The sequence below is a fragment of the Canis lupus genome, chromosome 21 (assembly GCF_003254725.2).
Source record: "Canis lupus dingo isolate Sandy chromosome 21, ASM325472v2, whole genome shotgun sequence".
Lineage (NCBI taxonomy): Eukaryota > Metazoa > Chordata > Mammalia > Carnivora > Canidae > Canis > Canis lupus.
Genome location: NC_064263.1, coordinates 39,713,268 through 39,735,661, shown reverse-complemented (window position 1 = coordinate 39,735,661; position 22,394 = coordinate 39,713,268). Strand labels below are relative to the sequence as shown.

Genomic DNA, 22,394 nt, shown 5'->3' with positions numbered 1-22,394 from the left:
TGGCTGAGTTTTGTAAACACTGTTAGGACAATAGGAATTATGCCTATTTTTTTTTGAGTAGGAGGACTCCAATACAGGAATTCATGATATAAATCCAGTGCTCTTTCTTTAAAACCGACCTATTCTGTCACAGAATTTTAGCTCTCTTTCTTTTGTTGCCTTTGATCAGTGTCTCAGTCTCTGGTGGCTGTACAAATATTTTTGATAAGTTGAGGTGGAGGGATTGCTGGGTGGCTTAGCAGTTGAGCATCTGCCTTCAGCTCAGGGCGTGATCCTGGAGTTCTGGGATCAAGTCCCACGTCAGACTCCCTGCATGGAGCCTGTTTCTCCCTCTGCCTGTGTCTCTGCCCCGCGCCCCCCTCCGTGTGTGTGTGTGTGTGTGTGTGTGTGTGTGTGTGTGTCTCATGAATAAATAAATAAAATCTTTTTTTTAAAAAAACTTGAGGTGGAATAAGTCAGGGAGGAGATTGTAGAGCACCTTCTACCAATTCATTTCCTCATGTTCCTGGAACATTTGCTCCTGACATCTTCCTGTCCCCCTGTTCTAAAACTGCCATCCGTCGTGTTTCAGCTGAAATTTTTTGAATTGTGTAGATTTTCAGGAAACAAAAAAATCACAAATTCATGTCTTTGTGGTATTTTAAAATGAAAAGAAATGTATTTCAAACTGAGCATAACCCAGACCATAGCTCCCTCAGTGAGAATGCTTGTGATTTTCAGGACAAGTAGGTCTAAGTGTATTATCTTTAAAAAATATTATTCCAAGCTAATCTTGACATAGAGCAGGTAAATAAAAAAGATGAGCTGTGAAAATCCACAAATAGGGCTTGAATGCCATTTTCCATGACAACGGGAGCTGCCCCATGAAAGCATTAATGCTGGGAATGTAAGGAATTTAAAATTGTGCCTTCTCAGTTTTACAGTTGTGTGCTCATGTTAATTAGAGATATACTGACATTTGAAGTATCTACATTAATACACACAGCTACTGTACATTTGTGAACTGTGGCCAGAAATCTACTTTAATTGAAAGCAGTTTGCTAATCTGAAAGTGTATATCCATTACATTTTAAGCTTTTAAGTTTTATATACTAGTGCCCTTAGATACTTGTTCTTTCTGCTCTCTTCACTTTCTATTTCTAATTTATTTATACCTGAAAGGACAGTCTGGCCTATTTTAATCTCCTAGTGGTGTTTTGGAGCAATATTGATGGAATTTTGAGAAAAAAATGTTTTTAATAGTGTCCTTTATTTGCTGTAGTTTGAATCTCTTTTCCCTCTTTGACTTTTCTAAATTGTTGGTTTTTCTTTCAAACCTTTAAGATGGCCTGCCGCCGAAATAAGGTAGGATTTAGGTTTATGGAATTTGCTTCCCTGGCTATATTTAAGCACTAAAAAGCTACTCTTCTGAGTCACACTATGGTTTTAGCTAGCATAGCCCAATATTAGAGACTTTGTTGGGATGAACAGTAAAGAGGCATTCTGTTTTTTCTAATATAGTTGGATTTCATCCTTCCTTCTTGATGTCAGGCCATGTATCTTAATTTTTGATTTGCAAATATGTTCACAATAGCTGGTGACTTCTCTAGGTCATCTTTAGCCCTAGAATGTTTTGTTTTGTCTCTCTTACAAAAAGGGAGATCTTACATCTATTTTTTGCAAGCTTGTATTTCTTAAGAATTTGCCTGTCAGGATTTTTAACCTAATTGTTCTGTGCTTGTTGTCTAATGAAACTCCCTACACTTACTTTTTGGACCAATCCCTGAATATTACACAAGACCAGTTAGAAAGAAGCTTCCTTTTAGTAGAACCAGAACAAATTGCTCTAAAAAGTTTGTAGTACTCTGCACTTGTTTCATTAAACCATTTTACTGGCACCATTAAACCACTAAGACCTGGGACTATTAAAACTTACCCAGTATTATTATTAGGAAGATGACCTATTTTACCCTTTATTACTTTTATTCACTGTGCTAAGTTCTTCTGTTCTTTATTCTTTCATGTTGCTTACTACATATTGTGCCATCACAGCACATTTGGTAATTCCAAGTTAATTGCTCAATTATCAGTGATAGTCATGAAGCACTTGAAACATGCGCAGTGGAAGATTTAAAAAATTTCAAAATAAGTTGGTGTGTCATAATCTCGAATGTGAAACATGCCAATATCTGCAGGCATAAAAATACACTGCCTGAGCTAGGCATTTCAGGGAAGGCAAAATCTACTCTTAAAATCAGGGCTTTTGTCTGGCAGTGAAGTGTTTCATCTTTGCTAATTTCAAACAACATGTCTAAATTTGATCTCGGTTTACTTTTCAACTCTAAAAATTTGGTTGTGGTTATAAAAGAAAAAGGAAAGAAAACTATTGATTCTCTTTAAATATTTTACCGGAATCTTGCAATCATGATATTCACTGTCAAGTGGAATTTGATGTGAGGTAGATCCATGTTGGCTATCCATCAAATAAACTGACTTACCAAGGACACAGAATGATCTCTTTATAATGTTTCTTCACTCATAAGGCAATCCTCTAATCAGAGGACAGCATGACAGTGAAGATAGTATGTTGATGCTTTATTTATATTGGAAAAAAAGCCCCATGAGAACAATGATGCTTTGGGGACTTATTCTGAATCTCATAGGGTAATATTCTCAGATGCCTTCAAGATAACTTACACATTATGGCAAAATAATTACTGTAACTCTTTTGGCAACTAGGCAAACTATCATTAAATTTTGCATTAGTATTCAGTTTAGGATTTTCTCTAAACTAATATAGCGCCAACAGCTCTTTTTTAGATGCTATTATGGTTCTTTCACATTTTTATAGTACTGTAGTAAAGCTGAATTTACTGGCTACATTTGAAGGTGGAGTAGAGCAGCACAGGAGTCAACATTAAAGTGATTCAGTGCCCGTTGGAGAAAAATTCTTCTTAACTTGAGATTGGAAACAATGTGGGGCTTGAGGGCAGTTTGCTAAGAGCAGCTAATAAATTTGAATATTTCCCCAAGAAGCTGTTCTCTGAACTTGTTTTTAACCAAAGAGATAGGCTTAATCATCTTCCAGTATTCTTATATAACTTTCATTAATACTTAAAGGAATTAAATGTTATAGAAAAGGAGAAATAAAGCCATAATTTGAACTGGGTGATGGTCTCAAATCTGAGGACGTGAGAGAGTGTCAATAAATGCAGTAAGTCACACACAGTTAACTGTTATTTATCATATAATGATCTGTAATTATAATATATGTAATATAGAACATATATATAATATATGTAATATAATGTTTATACTTCAGTTAACAGTAAAGTCATTAATTTACTCAAGCATTTAGATAGAAATAGTTTAGTAGCTATTCAGTTTATAAAGATTGAATAATCAACAAAATCTAGTTCATTTTGTTGTATGCTTGTCTCTACACATCATTCTAAGCATATAGTTTTATCTGAAGTACATATTTCATGTATTTCAGTCATGGTTGCTCCAAGACCAAAGCATCTTGGAGTATGGATATAAATGCTTATCATTTCACCAAATTTTTTTCAGCTCCAAACATAAAAATGTGAATTAAATATTGCTAGTAAAAATAAAAATGTTTTCTGCATTCTATCTCTTTCCCTTCCTTTCTATTCCTTTCTCACCCTCCATCCCCTCCACCTCATGTATATGATTATATATATATATATATATATATATATATATATATATAAAACCTACATATATCTTGTTGGAGTTTTTCAAAGGTGCCAGGCAGTTATAATGTATAGACATTTTGATTTTTTAAAGATTTTATTTGTTTATTTGAGAGAGGGAGAGAGAGAGAGAAAGAAGGATAGAGAAGAAGCAGGGATGGAGGGCAGAGGGAGAAACAGACTTCCTGCTAAGCAGGGAGCCTGATGCAATGTGGGGCTTGATCCCAGGACTCCAGGATCATGGCCTCAGCTGAAGGCAGATGCTTAATCAACTGAGCCACCCAGGTGCCCTGGCAATTATAGTGTAAAAAGATAAATTTTTAAAGCATCACTCTCCAGAGATGACTGGCAAAAGGGACAGATCCTTAGTGTTTAATCAGTCAAAAAAAGTTTGTTCATATGATGTAATACTTTTTATTATTATTTGCTTAGCACTAAGAGCTTGGCACAGTGCTTACAAGAGAAGAAAAGATGGTCTCTAACCTAAGGGCTTAGAACTTGGTATGTTACTAGAGAGTTTATGTGGGTGGGGTTTTCTTTGGATACAAACTGTACTGGAGTTAGCTCTTTTTCTTTTCAGCTCATACAGTTTCATATAAACTTAAGTGAATGAATTTATTAATAAAAGCAGATTTTCTATTTTTATTTCACCTTTGGGTTCTTTTATACCTTTGGGACATACAAGCACAACAGAAAGGTATATTTGACAGTTAATTATAATTTTTCCCTTTTTGACTCAGGCATAATAGATAATTAAGCAATAACATTAATGAAATCTAAGTCTGCACCCCTCTAGCTGCCTACATTCAGTGAAATACAGGTTCTTTTTTTCCTTAAAGCAATGGCAGCCTGATAAGAAGCCTATGGCTTGATTTTAGTTATTACCACTAGTGTTCTGAGTTTCACTTAACAAAGTGCAGAAGATATACATATATTTATATTATATACAGATATGATTCCTTCTATGAATATAATTTTTCTCCCATGATTGCATACATACAGCATCACCAACTAGAATGGGTTATTTTTGAGGTGTGATTGATCATGCATAATTTGATATTTACTATAGCAGTAAGTACACACTTAATGAATAGTTGACAGGTTTAAGGTTTGGAAACATTTTGGGCTTTCTGATAGTGGCCATTTGTAGAAGGCACTGTTGATTTTGTGACTAATTACAGGGAGTTTTTCCCTGGACTTGAAGTCAGGGAGCAGATAGGAATTGAAAGGCAGTATCTGGGGGAAGGCTGAGAAAGTAAGGCATGAAAAATGTGGGTGTAAATAAGAGAGTTGAATTTAAGAAAACTTGGGCAGCCCTGGTGGCTCAGTGGTTTAGCGCCGCCTTCAGTCCAGGGTGGGATCCTGGGGACCCGGGATCCAGTCCCAGGTTGGGTTCCCTGCATGGAGCCTGCTTCTCCCTCTGCCTGTGTCTCTGCCTCTCTCTCTCTGTATCTCTCATGAATAAATAAATAAAATCTTAAAAAAAAAAAAGAATTTAAGAAAACTTTGAGCACCGACAAGCTTTTTGAGAAGATAGGGTTGAATAAATGGAAGAAATACCTGTCCCTCTAGTTTCACGCAGTAATTGAACAGAGGAGACAAAAGCAAGAGAAATTAGTGAAACAAGGTTATTGAAATAGGTGATTTTTGTAATTATAAAATGTGTTTGAGGATTATTATTTAAGATGTGGAAATACCTATTTGGATGATAGTAGTAACTTAAAAGAGTTCTTTAGTTCCCCCTCCCATCTGTTTAATTTTATTGATTTGAATTCAGTGACTTTTAAGAACAGCTGTAGGAATTTTGGGAAATGGGTACCCCACTGGTAGAAAAACCAGTAATGATAATTTTGCTTTATTTGGGGGAAAGATTAATATAGATATAAATGAAAATAATCACATATATTATACCCTAATATTTTATAGGGGAGATCTTTAGAAACTCTCATTGTAAATATTACCAAGAAACGTCCTTGTATCTTCTAGAACAAAGAATCATTTGAATTAGGTTTCAAATATGTTATATGGTGTTTTTAGTTTTGGAGGTGAGGAAGTTTTTTGAAATTACATTTCTGTAAAGTGAATTTTAATGTAATGAACATTCCCTTTCCTTCCTCCCTTTCACCCTTCCTCCTCTTTTCCCTCCTCCTTCCCTTCCTCCCTTTTGTCTTTTCATTTAGAGATAGTTTGTTTTCTTTTCTTTTTTAAAAAAAATATTTATTTATTCATGAGAGACAGAGAGAGGCAGAGACATAGGCAGAGGGAGAAGCAGGCTCTTGCAGGGAGCCCAATGGGGGATTCAGTCCCAGGACCCCGGGATCATGACCTGAGCCGAAGGCAGACACTCAATTACTGAGTCACCCAGGTGCCCCAAGATAGTTTGTTTTCAATTAGCCTGTGTACTGCTTCAAAATTTTAAGACAGTACCGAACATATGTCCATTAAATTGTATGCAGGGTCACCCTTTTGCTTCAGGACTGAAGAATCCCTATTAGGTTTCTTACATGAACTAAGGGTACTCTTGCTCATTTTGTACAAAGAGACTGAAGAACTGTTGGAGTTTTACTGTTGTGATATGATAAAGTTGAGATAATGGGAAAGAAGTGATAATTCAGCTTTAGTAAGCTACTAAACTTGAATTGGGATTTGTCAAATTTTAAGGCTTGTTGAATGTTTGCTCTCTAAAAACAAGATAGAGGATTAATCATGGTCAAAAAGGATAGTTTTTAAGTCTCAGAAAGACATCCTACGATGAAATATTCTATTCAGCCATATACTTACAACCTAGAAGGCAGTCAATTGTGTTTTTCTAGCAAGTCTTCCATATAGAATGAATTCATCTTGGTTTTTGATGTTGGTTGTGTCCTGAGAATTCATTTGACTGAGGTTAATTATCTCATGCAACCAGTGGGGTAAAATTTATAAATGATTTCAAGGATACTAAGCAGGAAGTGAAGCCCAGATATGTCTGAAACAAAGTTGTGGATTGTTTAAGGTTCTAATCCTATAGAAAACTGATAGAACAACAAACTATGCAGCAATCTGAAGTGTTTAAGAGGGAACAGGCTGCCACTCTCCCACAACATTTCCAGCTAGGCCAGCACTCTAATACTTCCCACTGTCTGTGGCAAAAGAGGAATGGGAGGGAGCAAGTGGTCTTTAGTTGGCAGAGAGAAGTTGATGAAAAGCAGCTATTGCCTGTGTTGAGCTCCTGTATGTTTTAGGCATTGTGCAAGGCACTTTTACGTTGTTATTTTTAATCCTTCCAATAATCCTAAAAGATAGTTTCCTCCCTTTCCTAAGTCCCCACTTATCTTCTATAAATTCTGATTTCTTTTTGCCTTCATAGGACTTAAAATGGTTAATAAGTATCATCTATTTATATGTTTATTGAATGTCTTTTTTCTTCAATGGATTTAAAGTTCTGTTGCAGCTGAGATCATGATCATTTTGTTCAAACTTGTATACTAGTTTCTATCACAGTGCCTGACACAGTAATTTCCCAATAGATATTTGTTGAATAAATGAGCAACTGAACAAAAAATAAAGGAAAGAAGAAGGAAGGAACTCAAGGAAGAAAAAGGCACAGCTGGTATTCAAACACAGTCTATTTGACTTCAAAACACATCTCTTCCCACTCTAGAACACCAGCAAGGGTTCACTTTATTTACAGTGTTCTTTTTTCCCCCACACCCAGCATGGAGCCCAATGTGGGGCTTTAACTCATGACCCTGAGATCAAGACCTGAGCCAAGATCAATAGACATTTAGCTGACTGAGCCACCCAGGCACCCCTAGAATATTCTTGATTATTAACTTATCTGATAAAATTTTCATAGATTCAGCTCTTGTAGAGTATCTCAAGCCTGTTTACATTGTAGTCTGAGAATTCTTATGTCTTACTCTGAGCCTGAATTCCATGGAAAAGGCCTGAACTGGCTTTTTTTATCTCATACTGTTGGAATATTGCAACCATTTATGCTAATAGTTCTCTTCAGAAACATAAATTTCATGTTCTAGATTTTTGGGTTTCAGCTCCTCCTACACAAAGAGAATGCATTTCTCTTTCCTTCTCTGAGATTGTCCCTTAATTTAGATCCTTGTGCTGCTAAATTGATTTTTCAGTAATAGGCAGAGTGACTATTATATGCCTTGCTGAGGTTTTTCCTGGAGGAGAGGTGTGTCACTATTTAGAGAGAGCCTATGGGAGGAGCTGGGCTCACTCAAGGAGCTCTTATCCTGGCAGGTGCCAGGTGCTGGGGTTTGGTTTGATCATTGAGCAGTGCGCTCCTTCTGTTTGCCTCATTTTTGCTGCTTGAATTTTTCCTTGTTATTAATAAGTATCACTATCAAGAAATTTTTTGTTTTATTTATTTTTTAAAAGATATTTATTTATTTATTTATGAGAGAGAGAGAGGCAGAGACACAGGCAGAGGAAGAAGCAGGCTCTATGCAGGGAGCCCAATGTGGGACTCGATCCCGGGTCTCCAGGATCGCACCCTGGGCTTAAGGCGGCACTAAACCACTGAGCCACCCGGACTGCCTGAAATTTTTTGTTTTAATATTGGTTTTTGAATAATGTTATTGAGTATTTTCATTTCCTCCTATCTCTGGTTCTTTTAAAATAGCCTTCCTGTGTCTTTCCATTCTATTTCCCAGGGAGGGAGGTAATGTAAGCATGTTGAGAGTAAATTCAAGGTTTGCCCAATCTCATAGTGCTGAAAGCTGTCATTGTATTTAGACTTTCAGCAATGCTATGGGTAGCCTTGAAAACATACATTTTAAGGGTGCATAGATGTGGTTAGGTCAAACAGGAAGTATATATGTCCCAGATATATAGAATAGGTATGTTTTTAAATATTGATGTCAACTTAAATTGTCTTATATAAACTTCCAGGAGGGTATGAAAAACAGATTTCTGTGATATGAGATACTTAGTATCTATTGGAAATTAATTCAACTCCACAAAAATATCCTGAGTACTGACTGTATTCAAAGTAGAATATTAAATGCTACATCGGAAATAAATACAGGGCACAAAACTTCTGTTATCAAGAACCTTAGAATATAGACATAATTATTAAATTATTGTTCCTTTTTTTGTACCTAGTGTCTAACTCAGTGCATGGCTCAAAGGAGGGATTAGCGAATATCAATTATTAAGTGCCTTGATAAAGTAAGAACATAGTACTCTGGGGGGCGGTTCAGAAGAATTAAAGACATATCCCTTTAAGAAGAAAGACTCTAGGAAGTAGACTCTGAATATCTTTGAAACTTGAGTAGAATTTTGTCAGTGGAATAGAGGATGAAGCGGGGTACATCCTTCATCCTGGGATATCACAAGGATGGGTATGAGATAGACAAATGGAAGCAAGGAAGTATGAGATAGGGAACAATGAGAAGTCCAGTCTGACTGAGGTGTAGGGTATGTATAAGCTAGAAAAATTTTTTAAGATTTTAAAAATTTATTCATGAGAGACACACAGAGAGAGGCAGAAACATACACAGAGGGAGAAGTTGGCTCCCTCTGGGAAGGCTGATGTGGAACTCGATCCCAGGACCCCGGGATCATGACCTGAGCCAAAGGCAGGTCCTCAACCACTGAGCCACCCAAGCGTCCTTAAGCTAGAAAATTTAGTGTAATCATATCATTGTGGCCTATAAAGCTAAATTAAGGTGTTTGGTAGATTTTAGGGGGCCATCACAGCCAAATAGTCTGATCGTATGGCAAGAGCTATGCTTTTGAAAAAAGTATTTCAGCCAGCAGTTGGTAGAGTTGATTAGAGCGAAGAAAGACTTGAACTAGAGAGATAGATGTTAGGGCTACTGTAATAGTTCAGGCAGGAGATAAAAGGCAGGTATTTGGGGAAGAGAAAGAAGAGACTTTGTCAATGTAGACTCTATAGGCCTGGTCAGATTATATGTGGTGAAGAGTATGAAGGAAAGAAAAAGACTCCTATTGCTTTCCCTGCTCCTGTCATTCTCACAGTACTGAATTATTGAAAAAGGGGGAAATGGTCATGCTACTTATTTCTTGTCAATGCTCAAATCCCTTGCCATCTCATTGGTTAGGTCCCCAGTGAAAATTGGGAGTATTTTATCTTTCCATGGGAGAATAGGGAGGAAGGTGTGTTTTTAAAGGAATGAGAATATACTTAAAATTATTTTGAGGATTTAAAAGCATAACATAAACACAAAAGACATTAACACCAAGGGTTAAAATTATTTGATTGTTGATTTCAGAAGGGTAAGGTAAAACTTGGATGCTGTGAGTTAGAAAAGTAACTATGCTTGAGATTATGGTATTTCTATCAGCTGGCTCACATAGGGATTAGTTCATGATGTTGTTGAGGAATAAAACAAGTGCACATAATTTGGTTACTTTTAGAATTCTCTCAGATAAAGTGATGACTATGACTCTCTGGTTACATTGCTGTATTTTGTCCTTTTCCACAGAAGGTGTAGTTGCAATATATATCATATTAGGATATAGGCCCTCCCTACTTGTCTCTTTCAAGGGAAGAGGAAATAGTGCAGGAAAGTAGTATATTCATGAGCAAGAAAAGACTTATGGAAATGAAAATTAAGAAAAAATAGACTTTTTCAAGAGAATGGGATAAAGTCAAGTTGATTTTGTAAATGATCCTTGTCTTGATCCTTGATCCTTGATCCTTGTAAGTATTCTCATTACTTATTCAGACTAACACTAATGTGCATTCATTCATTTATTTATTCACTCAGTAACAATATGAATTTGGGATTCTTTGGACATCAAGTGGAATTTAAAATGGAAAAGGAAGATTTAGTCCTTAGGAATTTATAATCTATTTGTAGGAGGAAATGAAATATACATGTATGAAAAAGAAGAGCAAAAAAGTGACTGATACAAACTAAGCCCAACAGTTCCTCCCTAGGAAATGCTTTGGCCATTATTACTTCTTCATGGCAAGAACCTTGTAATTGGTGGAAGGAACATGGCCATTGTTCTTTCTTAGAGACCTAGAGTTTCTGGTCATCTCTATGTTCCACTCAACTGTATATGTGCCTTAGCCTCCTAACACACTGAGCTCTTTGCCACTGCTTCATCAAAGGGTGGTCTTACATTACCTATGTATGACTTAAAAATCTGTCTCACTTGGGCCTAGCAAATAGCATATATTAAGTGGTGCATAATAGGTTCCAGTAAAATGCTATTTGAGTGCATTACAGAAACTCTGTCATACATTCTATTGATTAAGATATTTTAGGCTAAAAAAAATCTTCTTTAGAAATTTAAATATCCTATCAATAAGTATATGATAAAAATTCTAAGTGATAAACAATTACATATCCTTCGGTGAGGTTAAAATCTATTACTTTTTCACATCTTAGGCTTTTTATATGCTTCTAATACTTTAAAATCGCCAACTTTTGAGTGCCTTTCTTGAGTCAGAAATATACTAGATGTTTCATATTATTTTGAAATATATGGTATGGAGTTCCTGCCACCACTGGATACTATTGTGTACTAGCTGTGATCTTAGGCAAATTGTATAACCTCTTGGAGCCTTAGCTTCCTTACCTGTGAAGTGAGAATCTTACCTACTGCATTTTTTTACAGCTTTATTGAGGTATAATTGGCTTACAATAAACCGTGTATATTTAGAGCATACGATTTGGTGAGTTTTGATGTAAGTATACACTAGCGAAGCCATTTCTGCAATCAAGGTAATTTGCATATCTATCACACCGAACAATTTCTTAATGTCTCTTCAGAGTCCCTCACTCCTGCCCCTCCCTCATCTTTCCCTGACTTTACACCTAGACAGTCATTGATCTGCTGTCACTATAGATTAGTTTGCATTTAAAATATTTTTATGTAAGTGGAATGATACATTATGTATTCTTTTTTGTCGAGTTTATTTCATTCAGCATAATTATTTTGAGATTGATTTGTGCATGTCAATAACTTATTTTTTAAATTGCTGAGTAGTATTTCATTGTATGGATATACCACAATTTGATTATCCATTCAAATTCTTTCTGATTTTTGCTTCTTACAAATGAAGCTACTTTGGACATTGTCTTTGTGTGGATATAAACTCTCTTGAGTCACCTAGGAGTGAAATGGCTAGATTACATAGGTGTATGTTTAACATTAAAAGAACTGCTAATTGTTTTTAAAGAAGCTCTTGTACCATTGTACATTTCTTATAGCAATGTATGATAGTTACAGTTGCCCACATCCTTAGTAACTCTTTATGTGTTTAGTCTTCAATTTTAGCCATTCAAGTGGCTTACAATGATATCTCATTGTGGTCTGGTTTTCATTTGTAGTTCCCTAATTGACTGATGATGTTAAGCATCTTTTCATGTGCTTGTTTGCCATCCATTTACCTTGTTGAAATGCCTTTTAAATCATTTGCTATTTTTTTTAATGGGGTTGTCCTCTTTTTTATTGAGTTGTAATAGTTTTTATGTATTCTAAGTTACAAGTTTTTGTTGGATATATGTTTTGGACATATTTTCTACTAGTCTGTGGGTTGCTTTTAACTTTAAGCGTCTTGAAGAGCAAAACTTAAATCTTGATGAAGCCCAATTTATTATTTTATTTTATATTTCATACTTTTTGTATCACATATAAAAGTTTTTTACAAAATCCAAGGTCACTAAAATTTCCCCTTTGCATTATTTTACAAGTTTTATAGTTTAAGGTTTTAATTAAGGTCTGTGATTGATTTTGAGCTAATTTTGGTAATGGGGTGAGATACAGTTTGAGGTTTATATTTTTGCCTATGGCTGGTTGATTGTTCAGTGCCATTGGCTAAAAAGGTTATCCTTTCACCAATAAATCACCTTGGCACTTTTGTTGGAAATCAATTGATCATATACATATAGGTTTATTTCTGGAGTCTCTATTTTCTTCCATCGATCTGTCTATATTTTTAATGCTACTATCTTGATTACTTGTTTACTGTAGCCTCATGGAACGAATTGAGAAGTATTCCCTCTTCTTCAATTCTCAGGAAGAGTTTGTGTATGATAGGTATTTCTTTTTGAATACTTAAAAAGATTTCATTAATGAAGCCATCTGTGCTTGAAGTTTTCCTCTGGAAAGATTTTTAACTGAAAATTCAATTTCTTTAATAGATGCAGGGCGATTTATGTTATCTATTTCATCTGAGTTATGGACTTTATTTAATAGCATTTCATTAAGTTGTTGAATCTATTGGCATAGAGTTGTTCACAATATTTTCTACACTGTTAAGATCTGTAGTGATGTCACTTATTTCTAATATCAGAATGTCAACACAATATATCAAAATTTAGTACTGCTTTTTTGTTTTCTATTTTGCTGATTTTTTTATCCTTATTACTTCCTTTATTCTGTATTCTTTGGGTTTAATTCGCTCTTCTTTTTCTAGTTTATTAAGGTGAAAGCTGAGATAATTAATATGAGAACTTTTCAAAATAGGTATTAGTGCTATAAATTTACTTTTAAGTACTGCTTTAGCTGAATCCCATAAATTTTGATATGTGGTATTCTCATTTTTATTCAGTCCAAAATACTTTCTAATTTCCCTTTTGATTTTTACCTTGATCTGTGAATAATGTTAGAAGTATCATTTTATTTCCTAATATTTAGGGATTTTCTGGATATTTTTCTGTTTTTGAATTTCTAATTATTTTGTTGGGTGGCAAGTTCTAAAAGTGTAAATTAGGTAGAGTGGGTTGATAGTATTGTTCAGGTCTTCTATATCCTTAATGATCTTTTGTCTACTTGTTCTATCATTATCTGAGAGTGAGATATGGAAAACTCTGATTATAATACTCCTTGAAATTTTATTAGTTTTTCTTTCTTGTATTTATTGTTTTTTTTAAAACAGATTTATTTATTTATTTGAGAAAGAGAGCTCATGCATGTGCCTGAGTGGGGGAGGAGCAGAGAGATAATCCCAATCCCAAACAGACTCCCTACTGAGCAGCTGAGCCCACAACACTGAAATCATGACCTGAGCCTAAAAGAAGAGTTGAGTTGGATGCTCAACGGACTGAGCCACTCAGGCACTTTTTTCTTGTATTTAGAAGCTCTGTTAGGTGGATGAATGAATTGACTCCTTTATCATTATACAAGGATCCCTTTGTCTCTAGTGTTATTCTTTGCTCTGAAATCTACTTTGTCTGAGAGTCACTGCAGCTTTCTTTTTATTCATGGTACTATGGGTAATATTTTTTCATCTTTTCAGTTTTAAAGTATTGTGTCTTCATTTTAATGTGAATTGGTGTAGACTGCCTGTAGTTGAGTCTTGCTAAAAAGCAATAAAGTATGACAATTCTTCCTTTTTAATTTGGATATTTAGATCATTTACACTTAATGTGATTACTGATGTGGTTGAATTTAAATACATGATCTACTCATTGTTTTCTATTTGTACCATCTGTCCATTATTCCCTTTTCCTGCTTTCTTTTAATTTATTGAGAATTTTTTTAAGATTTAAGATTTCACTTTTATTTTTTGTTTTAATTACATTTTAGTGATTGCTTTTGAATTTATAACAACCTTATATGACTTATCACAGTCTTATTTCAAGTAATATTATCCCACGTCACATATAGCATAAGAATTTTACAATAGTATACTTATATTTCTCTCTCCTAGGCTTTGTACTTTTGTCATGCACATTACTTCTGCATATGTTATAAACTTAAAAATAGTTATTTATCCTTTGATAGTCAATCATATTTTAAAGAGATTTAAGAAATAAGAAAGTCTTTTATATTTACCACATATTTACCATTTTCAGTGCACTTTATTCCTTTGTGTAGATTTGATTTCCATTTGGTAACATTACCTTCTGCCTGAAGAACTTTTTTTTTAAAGATTTATTTTATTTATTTGAGAGGGAGAAAGAGAGAGTAGAGAGAAGGGCAAAGGGAGAGGGAGAAAGAGAATTTCAAGGAGACTCCTTGCTAAGTGGGAACCGTGACGTGGGGCTTGCTCTCACCAACCCCAAGATTATGACTGACCAATAATCAGGAGCTGGACACTTAACTGACTGGACCAACCAGATGTCCCTCTACTTTTGTATTTCTGAAAAATCAATATTTTGCTGTATATAGAATTTTTTGATTCAATTTTTTGTTGCTCAGTAGTTTAAAGATATCACTCCATTGTCTTTTGGCTTTCATTGTTTTTTTTTTTTCCTTTTTAAGCCAGATACAATTGTTATATATGTTCCTCTGTATGTGATGTGTTGTTATAATAGAGGCTTTTAAACTGCTGAGAATACAACATACTTTTGGGAATAGGTAAAATTTAGAAGGAAGTGGTAGGAATAGATTAACTGAGAAGAAGCAGATGGGGATTCTAGGATTTAGGCAGCATAAACACAAATAGTATAGGCCATAAATAAATGTGATATAACTGAAAGAACAAATGGACTTTGGAGTTGGGTTCATAGGGCTTTACTCTCATCACCACTTGGTATGACTCCAGACAAATACCTTTGCCTATTTGAAATTTAATACCCTCATCTATAAAATGGGTGTGGTTGTTGGGAAGATTATATGATGCATAGAGAAGATTTATTTTATATCTGGCAGATAGTGGGTCCAATAACGATTAGTTTCTTCTTTTTAGACATTCTATATCTTCTGATGAGGAAAGAAAAATGCTTCAAGAAGGACTTTGTGACCCCTCATCACTTTGTATAAGAGCCCAGGTATAATATATATAATTTATGAGTATAACTAATGTTCCCACTTATTTCCTATTTCCATGGCAAGTGAAGATTGCATTGCATTTTTGTGGTCCAATACTAAGGCTTAGGTAACATTAACACTCAATCTCTTTACATCTTCTACTTTTAACTTGTATTTAAAAGTATTGAGATTATTGGCTAAACTTTACATACAAATTAAACCATTTTACTACCACAATTCAATATTTTTTCAGAAATGCTTCCTTTAATAAGGGACATATATATAGAATTAAGAATTGGAAAGATAAGTATCAAACCCTAAATTTTCCCAAATTTTGGATTCCTTTGCATTAATTAATTAATTAATTTATTTATTGAGGTATCATTGGTATATAACATACTAGTTTCAAGTGTAAGTTTTTGTTTTATTAATAGAATCAGTTTTGATTTCAATCTCCTATCACAGAAGTGATATAAGATACAAAGTTTAGAAACCCTTGACCTTAAAAAATAACCATCCGTTAAATCTCCAATCACTTTATATAAGACTATGGTAATGTGCACTTGCAGAAATATTTTGGATGCATAGGGATTTAAAAGTGATTTAGCATAACTAGAGAAAAGAGAAATCTTTTTATTTCTTCACTGAAGGAAAAATTCAGAACTAGTTAACTAACTCTGTATTTGGTTAAGGGAGCTAAAGAATTCGCATAGTTAATAAAATAAAAAGTGATAAACCATAATAGTTTGGAAGCCAATTTTAGCACTATTTTTGGCTCTTGAATACTTATATTAACATACACAACTCATAGGTATAGTACGTAATGCTGCCGATCCTGCCAAGTGAAGAACCACCTCTCATCAACTGCTGGATGTTGAGTTAACAAGGATTTAGCATAGGATGGCACCTGGCTTCATCTGCCCCCTTTGTTGTAGATTGGTTCTTTGCATTTGTGAACCTTCCATTGACCTTGATGACAGTTTGCTTGGTTGAGTTTCCTTATTTTTACCTTAAGATGTTGCCCTACGATGCTTGTAAACATGTTCAGAACCTGGGTTTGATGAATCACACAAAACTCCTCTACAGGGCATGAACTGAAACTGAGGAGGTGACAATATTATAATTCATCATTTGGTGATATTGTGAGTATTAATGCATTTATAGTTCAGCTTGACAAACTGTGGCCCTATAACATGCAAAAATGAGTTTAGTTGTTTCATTTTAATTTCAATAAATATGGTTTATACTTTTTTCAGCCTGTATATGTGATAAAGAAAATATGACTCTCCCCTTAGAAATGCAAGGTTCTTTGCCTATGTGACTATGTTGTAGTTTTTTAAATATGAATTATAATAAATTGCCATCTTGATTTAATGAAAATAATGTTAGGAGTTTTTATATTACATTATGGCTTATTAGGGATATTTTAAGTTCCCATTTATTCAAAATTTCATGATGAAGTACCTGTTTTGGTATTTCAAGTAAACATTTAACTCCTAACTTTAAATAACCAGTAAATATATGTACTCAATGCAGGTAAACTATATAAAGCATTTATCAGAAAAAATGAAACATGCTAATAATAGTAAATACTTATAATAGCTAAGTATATTCAGTATTTAGGACTTAAGGTTATTTCACAAAAATTACTTTCATGGAGGAAATAAATATATCTTCTTGTATTAAAATGCCATAAGAATGACAAAATTTCTATTAAATTATTAGTAACTCCAGGACACACCTCATAGTTTGTGTGGCCTAGAAATAATATGACAATGGCTAGAGTGGAAAGATCCTGTTCCTTAAAATATGGTGGCTCTTTGAACTGTCTGAATAGTCTATGTCCTAATGGCACATACCAAATACATCTTAAAATTGCAAAGGAATTATTTTTAGATATCTAACGTAGCCTCTTTTGGACTAACATAGCCACTTTGTTGTCAGATTTCCCTTTTTAACGTATGCACATGAGACATTCAAATTTTCATATAAACAAAAAACTTATTATTTGATCCTTGAAGTATTTGTGTCCATATTTTTATCTACAAATCCTTCTTATTATGTTCAAGTTGAATTACCAAGGAGGAAAAGCTTATAAATTTAAAATAACCTTTTGTGGTGATAAGATGTGGTTTATATTACTTGGTAAAAGACACTGACTTAATAAAACTGAAAGGAAATAAATCAAATGGAAACTGTTTTGGCTGCTTATAAAACTGATTTTAACTTTTAATAAATTTTACTATAGTCAGAGACTATGTCTCAATATTATATTTTCACTAACATAAATGGACAGTTATGTCCACATGATGAATATGTGGGGTTAATGATGGTAATTTGCCACCTGTGTCATGAAACAGCTCCTTTTGATCCTTATGTAAAAGTTTCCATAGCTTTCTTGGTAAGTCTTTAGAGTTAAAAAAATCTGAATTAAAAAGAAAAAAATTAATACTATAAAAATCTCAGTCTTGCCAAAAAATGAATCATGCATAAGATCTGAAAATAAATAGAAAAGAATTAGAGGTATATTTTAGATAGCAGATTGGATCCATTCAAAGAATTTGTGGATTGTCTTTATTATGCTATGGTAATAATAAATGGCATTGTGCTACAAGCTTAGTAATAAAATGGAATAGATTTTAAAACACAAGCTACTTTAGTAACTTAAGCTCAGTTTCTCTCCACTTCTGTATTCGTTGCAAAGGAGAATGTACTACATCTCTGTGAACAACCTGAATTTCTCTTGCCCTGGAAAATCATAAAGTCCAACTTGGCTTTTGACACAGTCTAAGCTACTTGGATTAGGTAAAACTGATCTTAAAAGAGAAAAATTGGAGACTCAGCAAACCCCAGCAGATATTTTGACGCACTCTTGGAGCTGATAAGAGTCGTCATAAATTTAAACATTACCTTTCCTAGCACAGAAACTTCACTAATAAATGGCTTTGAATATTTTATGAATGATTGAGGATGCTGTTTGCTAATAAGTCCTCTGGAAGCTATGATTTTTGGGGGATGGTTTTACTTTTGGAAGAAGGAGTGTTGAAGAGAAGGTACTGATGATGTGTCATATAATTTTATAAGTTGCATAACTGCTTTTAACTATGAAACTATCTCTGATTAAAATAACAATTGAGCTTGTAATTTTTTCTGAACAGCTGCTGCTACGGGGGGTCATTACCTTGGAGAGCTTGAAAATAATCGTACTCCCGGTACATGAGTTATGTAGTCTTGTGTTTTACAGCAAAGCACAAAGTTTAAAGCCTATAGAAGAATGTTATTTGAAAGCTGTCAAACCATGTTAAAAAAGACTGCATCGTCAAAAGGCCCTGGTGGCCACGATTCTGCATGTAGCCTTGTCTTATTCATTATAAAATGCATGTTTATAAAGTTCCACAGAGCATCCAATTCCCAATTCACTTATATCAGCAAGACTTAACTTGCTCATTAATCTAAATTCTTTTGCAACTTTAATCTACATGTTTAATTAATCATAAAATGAGGCGGTAAGTAATTTCAGCAATGTGTGGCTTGTTATCAGATGCATTTAATCACTCTTCTGTGAGCTCATTTGGAAACACCTGAAGATGTCGAGTGCAGTTTGAATAAGCATAAATTATTCTTTGTCAGTGTACTTCACTCAACTAATAAGACATTAATTTAAAAGGCACTGTTTGTCATTTTTAGATCTTTACCAATATTTTTAGCTTAGCAATATAACTCTAATTGTATATATGATTCACAACTAGTGCCCGACATAGGAAAGGGTAAGAGTTTAATTCATTTTTCTTATTTACATGTAATTATGTCATGTAATCTTAGTTTTTAATGAGGATTAACCATCTTGTAAGTATTCATATGCTTTTGGAATAAGGTACTAATGAATTATAGTTGGAAAAATTATTTGTTGGTACAAAGGTTTATGATTCCTTGTTTGTTGCCTAGGTTAGGTCTGAAAGGACTTGAAGTTTGGGAGAGGGCATTTATTTGAGGATATAGGTACTGTACAGAGGTTATATCATGCAGATGCTAACCTTAAAAAAATCCAAGTAAAATAGTTACATTCAGCTATCTCAAGTAATAACATATGTAGTCTTTGTTTAGGACCAAATAGCCTGAAATAATGACAGTCCCATTTCTCCCCAGTCGCTTAACAATGTTACACAGTTGATAATAGCATTTTTTAAAAAGCAAAAACCAAGAACAACAATAACAAAAAACCACTCAGAGTTTCAGAGGAAAAAAAATTCATGAGAGCTGAATGGGTTATATATCTTGATGTCACAAGTATAGGAATAAAAATTGCATTTTATAGGATGTCATCACCTGTCCTGTTTATGCCATGAGAGTAGTGACATACGGTAAGAATAATTATCTCAGTGGAAACAAATTTATTTACCTGCCGTGGAACATCCCTGTTCATCTTACTCATGAACTCATCTCACTCATACGCATCTATGGATTGTCAGCAGTGAGCCAGAGGGGATGATTCCTGAAAAGGGAATATTAGTTTGAGCTGAAATATAGCCATATTCTCCATTTTTATTTGATGTGCACATCTCCTGGGCTACTTCCGTTTCTTCGGGGATCTTTTACACTGAACTAATGGTTATTTATATGTCCATTTCTTGCCCTATGCCTCATGACTATGTAAAATTTTTTTTCCTGTTTTCCTTTCTAAGGGAAAACAAAATCCCAGAAAAACTCATTTGTATGGTTCAAGTCATACAGGCCATAGCAGCACATTACAGTAAAATGCCATTTACTCTTACTTCACTTAAAGCACTATAAGTTGTTTTCTTAGAACCACTAATGAAAACCTCAGCCCCTGAGGCATTTTTAGAATTATCCTTGAAAAACATTTCATTTGAACTTAGCTTTCTTAATAAGAACACTTTTTTTTTATTTTTGAATAATCTTAGTGAATAAACACGTACAGTCTAATATGAAGGCTTGCTGTCAGTTTTCTTAACAGGAAACCGGAAACTTTTCTAACTCCCCTTCTCTTGCCTAAACTTGAGATAATTTCTCCAAATGGATTTATTTTCTAGTTTGTTGTTTTGGATGCAAAGAATGAACACAGTGTTCCCCTTCTGTTGCCCCAACTGATGTGTGTGCAGAGGCTTGACCCATTTCCTATCAGGTCCTTCTACACAAAGACAATGATTATTTTATAAAAAGCTGTATGTTAGCTGTAGCTATTTGTCTGTAGATGTGCTTCAAGAGGAAAATGATAAACACAGTTCCATGCAGCTCTTATACTTAGATGTTTGAATATGTGCTTATGCAGGTTTATATATATATATATTCATACTTGCTAATGTATGAAAAGACGGTATTAGGTTATACAGATGGTTAAGTGTGTATTTAGTTATTTCTCTGGAATTTGCATGAGAATGAGTTGCCTTATAGTTAAATTAACTTTCCTAGTGCCCTCAGCCTAGAAACTTTGTATGTTTTTTTAAGGCAGCATCTGAATCACTTATGTTCAGGAGAACATAATAATACACATGATTTTAAAAACTCTATACAAACATAATATTGGCATAGTTATTCTTATTGGCATTATATTAACAATGTGTTATAGCCACTAATAATCCTTTGTTCATACCTACTTCAGAGAAGGACAATCATTATATGGTTTGTACTCATACGGGGAGTATAAGAAATAGTGAAAGGGATTATAGGGAAAAGAGGGAAAATGGGAAAAATTAGAGAGGGTGACAAAACATGAGAGACTCCTAACTCTGGGAAACAAACAAGGAGTAGTGAGGTGGGCGGGGGGATAGGGTGACTGGGTGACCAGCACTGAGGGGGGAACTTGACGGGATGAACACTGGGTGTGATACTAATATGTTGGCAAATCGAACTTCAATAAAAATATATATATACATATATTTCTACTTCCAAGTACTGTATTTGAAAATCCCAGACTTAATTAATAGTAAATGAGGAAGTAATTTATAATTCTCATATTGAATTCTTGCTTTTTAAAAAAATTTCCTCCCCCTTTTGTAAAGCATATGAACCTATTTAAAAAAGACTGCTACTTAGTTACCTGATTTTTTAGTGTATCTTTACCTATATCACAAAAAGACATCTCTGAAATATTCATAGGGCTATACTTGTAGGCAGTCTCCAATTTAATAATATAAAGTTCTGAAAGTTTATTGTTTGGAATTTGGAATGGATATTCTTATAGAAACCAGGTTATAGATGGTGACTCAGTTCACTGGGCAACCTACTGATACCCATTTACCCCATAATATGCCTGAATTATACTATTGACTGTACTATAGTAGCTAACTAGTATCTGTTAAATAGTTTTGGTATAAAGTCTCATTTTGAATCTTATTTTAATAACATTCTTTTGATGAATTTCTGGTGGTAGGATTTGATTTTTCCTACTTCCACTCTACCAGTGCATAGCAGTGGAAATGAAACACCCCTTGAAATGAAATTTAGGGGGTTAGGCTGACTTCCTGATGTCTCTAGCTGTTGAAAGAAAGTAACTGGGTATCCTGACTGAAGTAGGATGGAATTGATGACTTTGGTTGCCCTGGTATAGAGATGTGTGTCTGTTTTACAAATGAAGGGTATCCCATTGGAGATGGGATATATATTGATATATATTGTGATATATTGATATATATTGGGAGAGTGAAGAAGGAGCATTTTAAAATTTTACACTAATGAGCCAAAGGGTGAAGAAGATCAATACTTTTGCTCATTCACCATGCCTCATAGTATATTCCAAGTATATTCATTGTATATCTTGTACTTACTTGTTCCCACCCTCATAATTTTGGCTTTCAGTTTTTAAGTTATAGCACCAGTGAGAGTAGTTCAGTTTTAATAGGAAAATAATTTTGGAATACATTATTGATTAGATCTTATGTAAAGTGAGGTGATATAAGCATATAGGAAGAAGCTGAGGTTGACTCAATGTTAAATATTCCCAAACACACAACAATTCTCCCAAATGAAGACCAGTTCATTCCTGTTTAACTACCTTAT

At 34.1% G+C, this 22,394-nt stretch overlaps 1 protein-coding gene and 1 long non-coding RNA gene across 19 annotated transcripts in view; one reads left to right on the top strand and one right to left on the bottom strand.

Moving 5' to 3' along the window:
* Positions 1 to 21,545, bottom strand: part of LOC112667685 (uncharacterized) — a 103,154-nt gene extending 81,609 nt beyond the window's left edge. Inside the window, exons 1-2 of the long non-coding RNA XR_007404754.1 lie at positions 21,436 to 21,545; positions 19,777 to 19,869 (exon numbers count right to left, since the gene is read on the bottom strand). This is a non-coding gene — a long non-coding RNA (uncharacterized LOC112667685). The remainder of the gene's footprint in view (positions 1 to 19,776; positions 19,870 to 21,435) is intronic.
* The window catches only part of SOX6 (SRY-box transcription factor 6), a 665,863-nt gene that overhangs the window by 183,206 nt on the left and 460,263 nt on the right, over positions 1 to 22,394 (top strand). For 10 of the 18 annotated variants that reach the window (XM_049099117.1, XM_035703769.2, XM_035703770.2 and 7 more), the window contains one exon: positions 15,316 to 15,397. The exons of 6 other annotated variants lie outside the window; for them this stretch is intronic. The gene's annotated coding sequence lies outside the window, so the exon portion shown is untranslated. Of the gene's footprint in view, positions 1 to 15,315; positions 15,398 to 16,463; positions 16,520 to 22,394 lie in introns of all 18 variants that reach the window. 2 more of the 18 variants (XM_035703768.2, XM_049099119.1) reach the window with 1 other exon arrangement.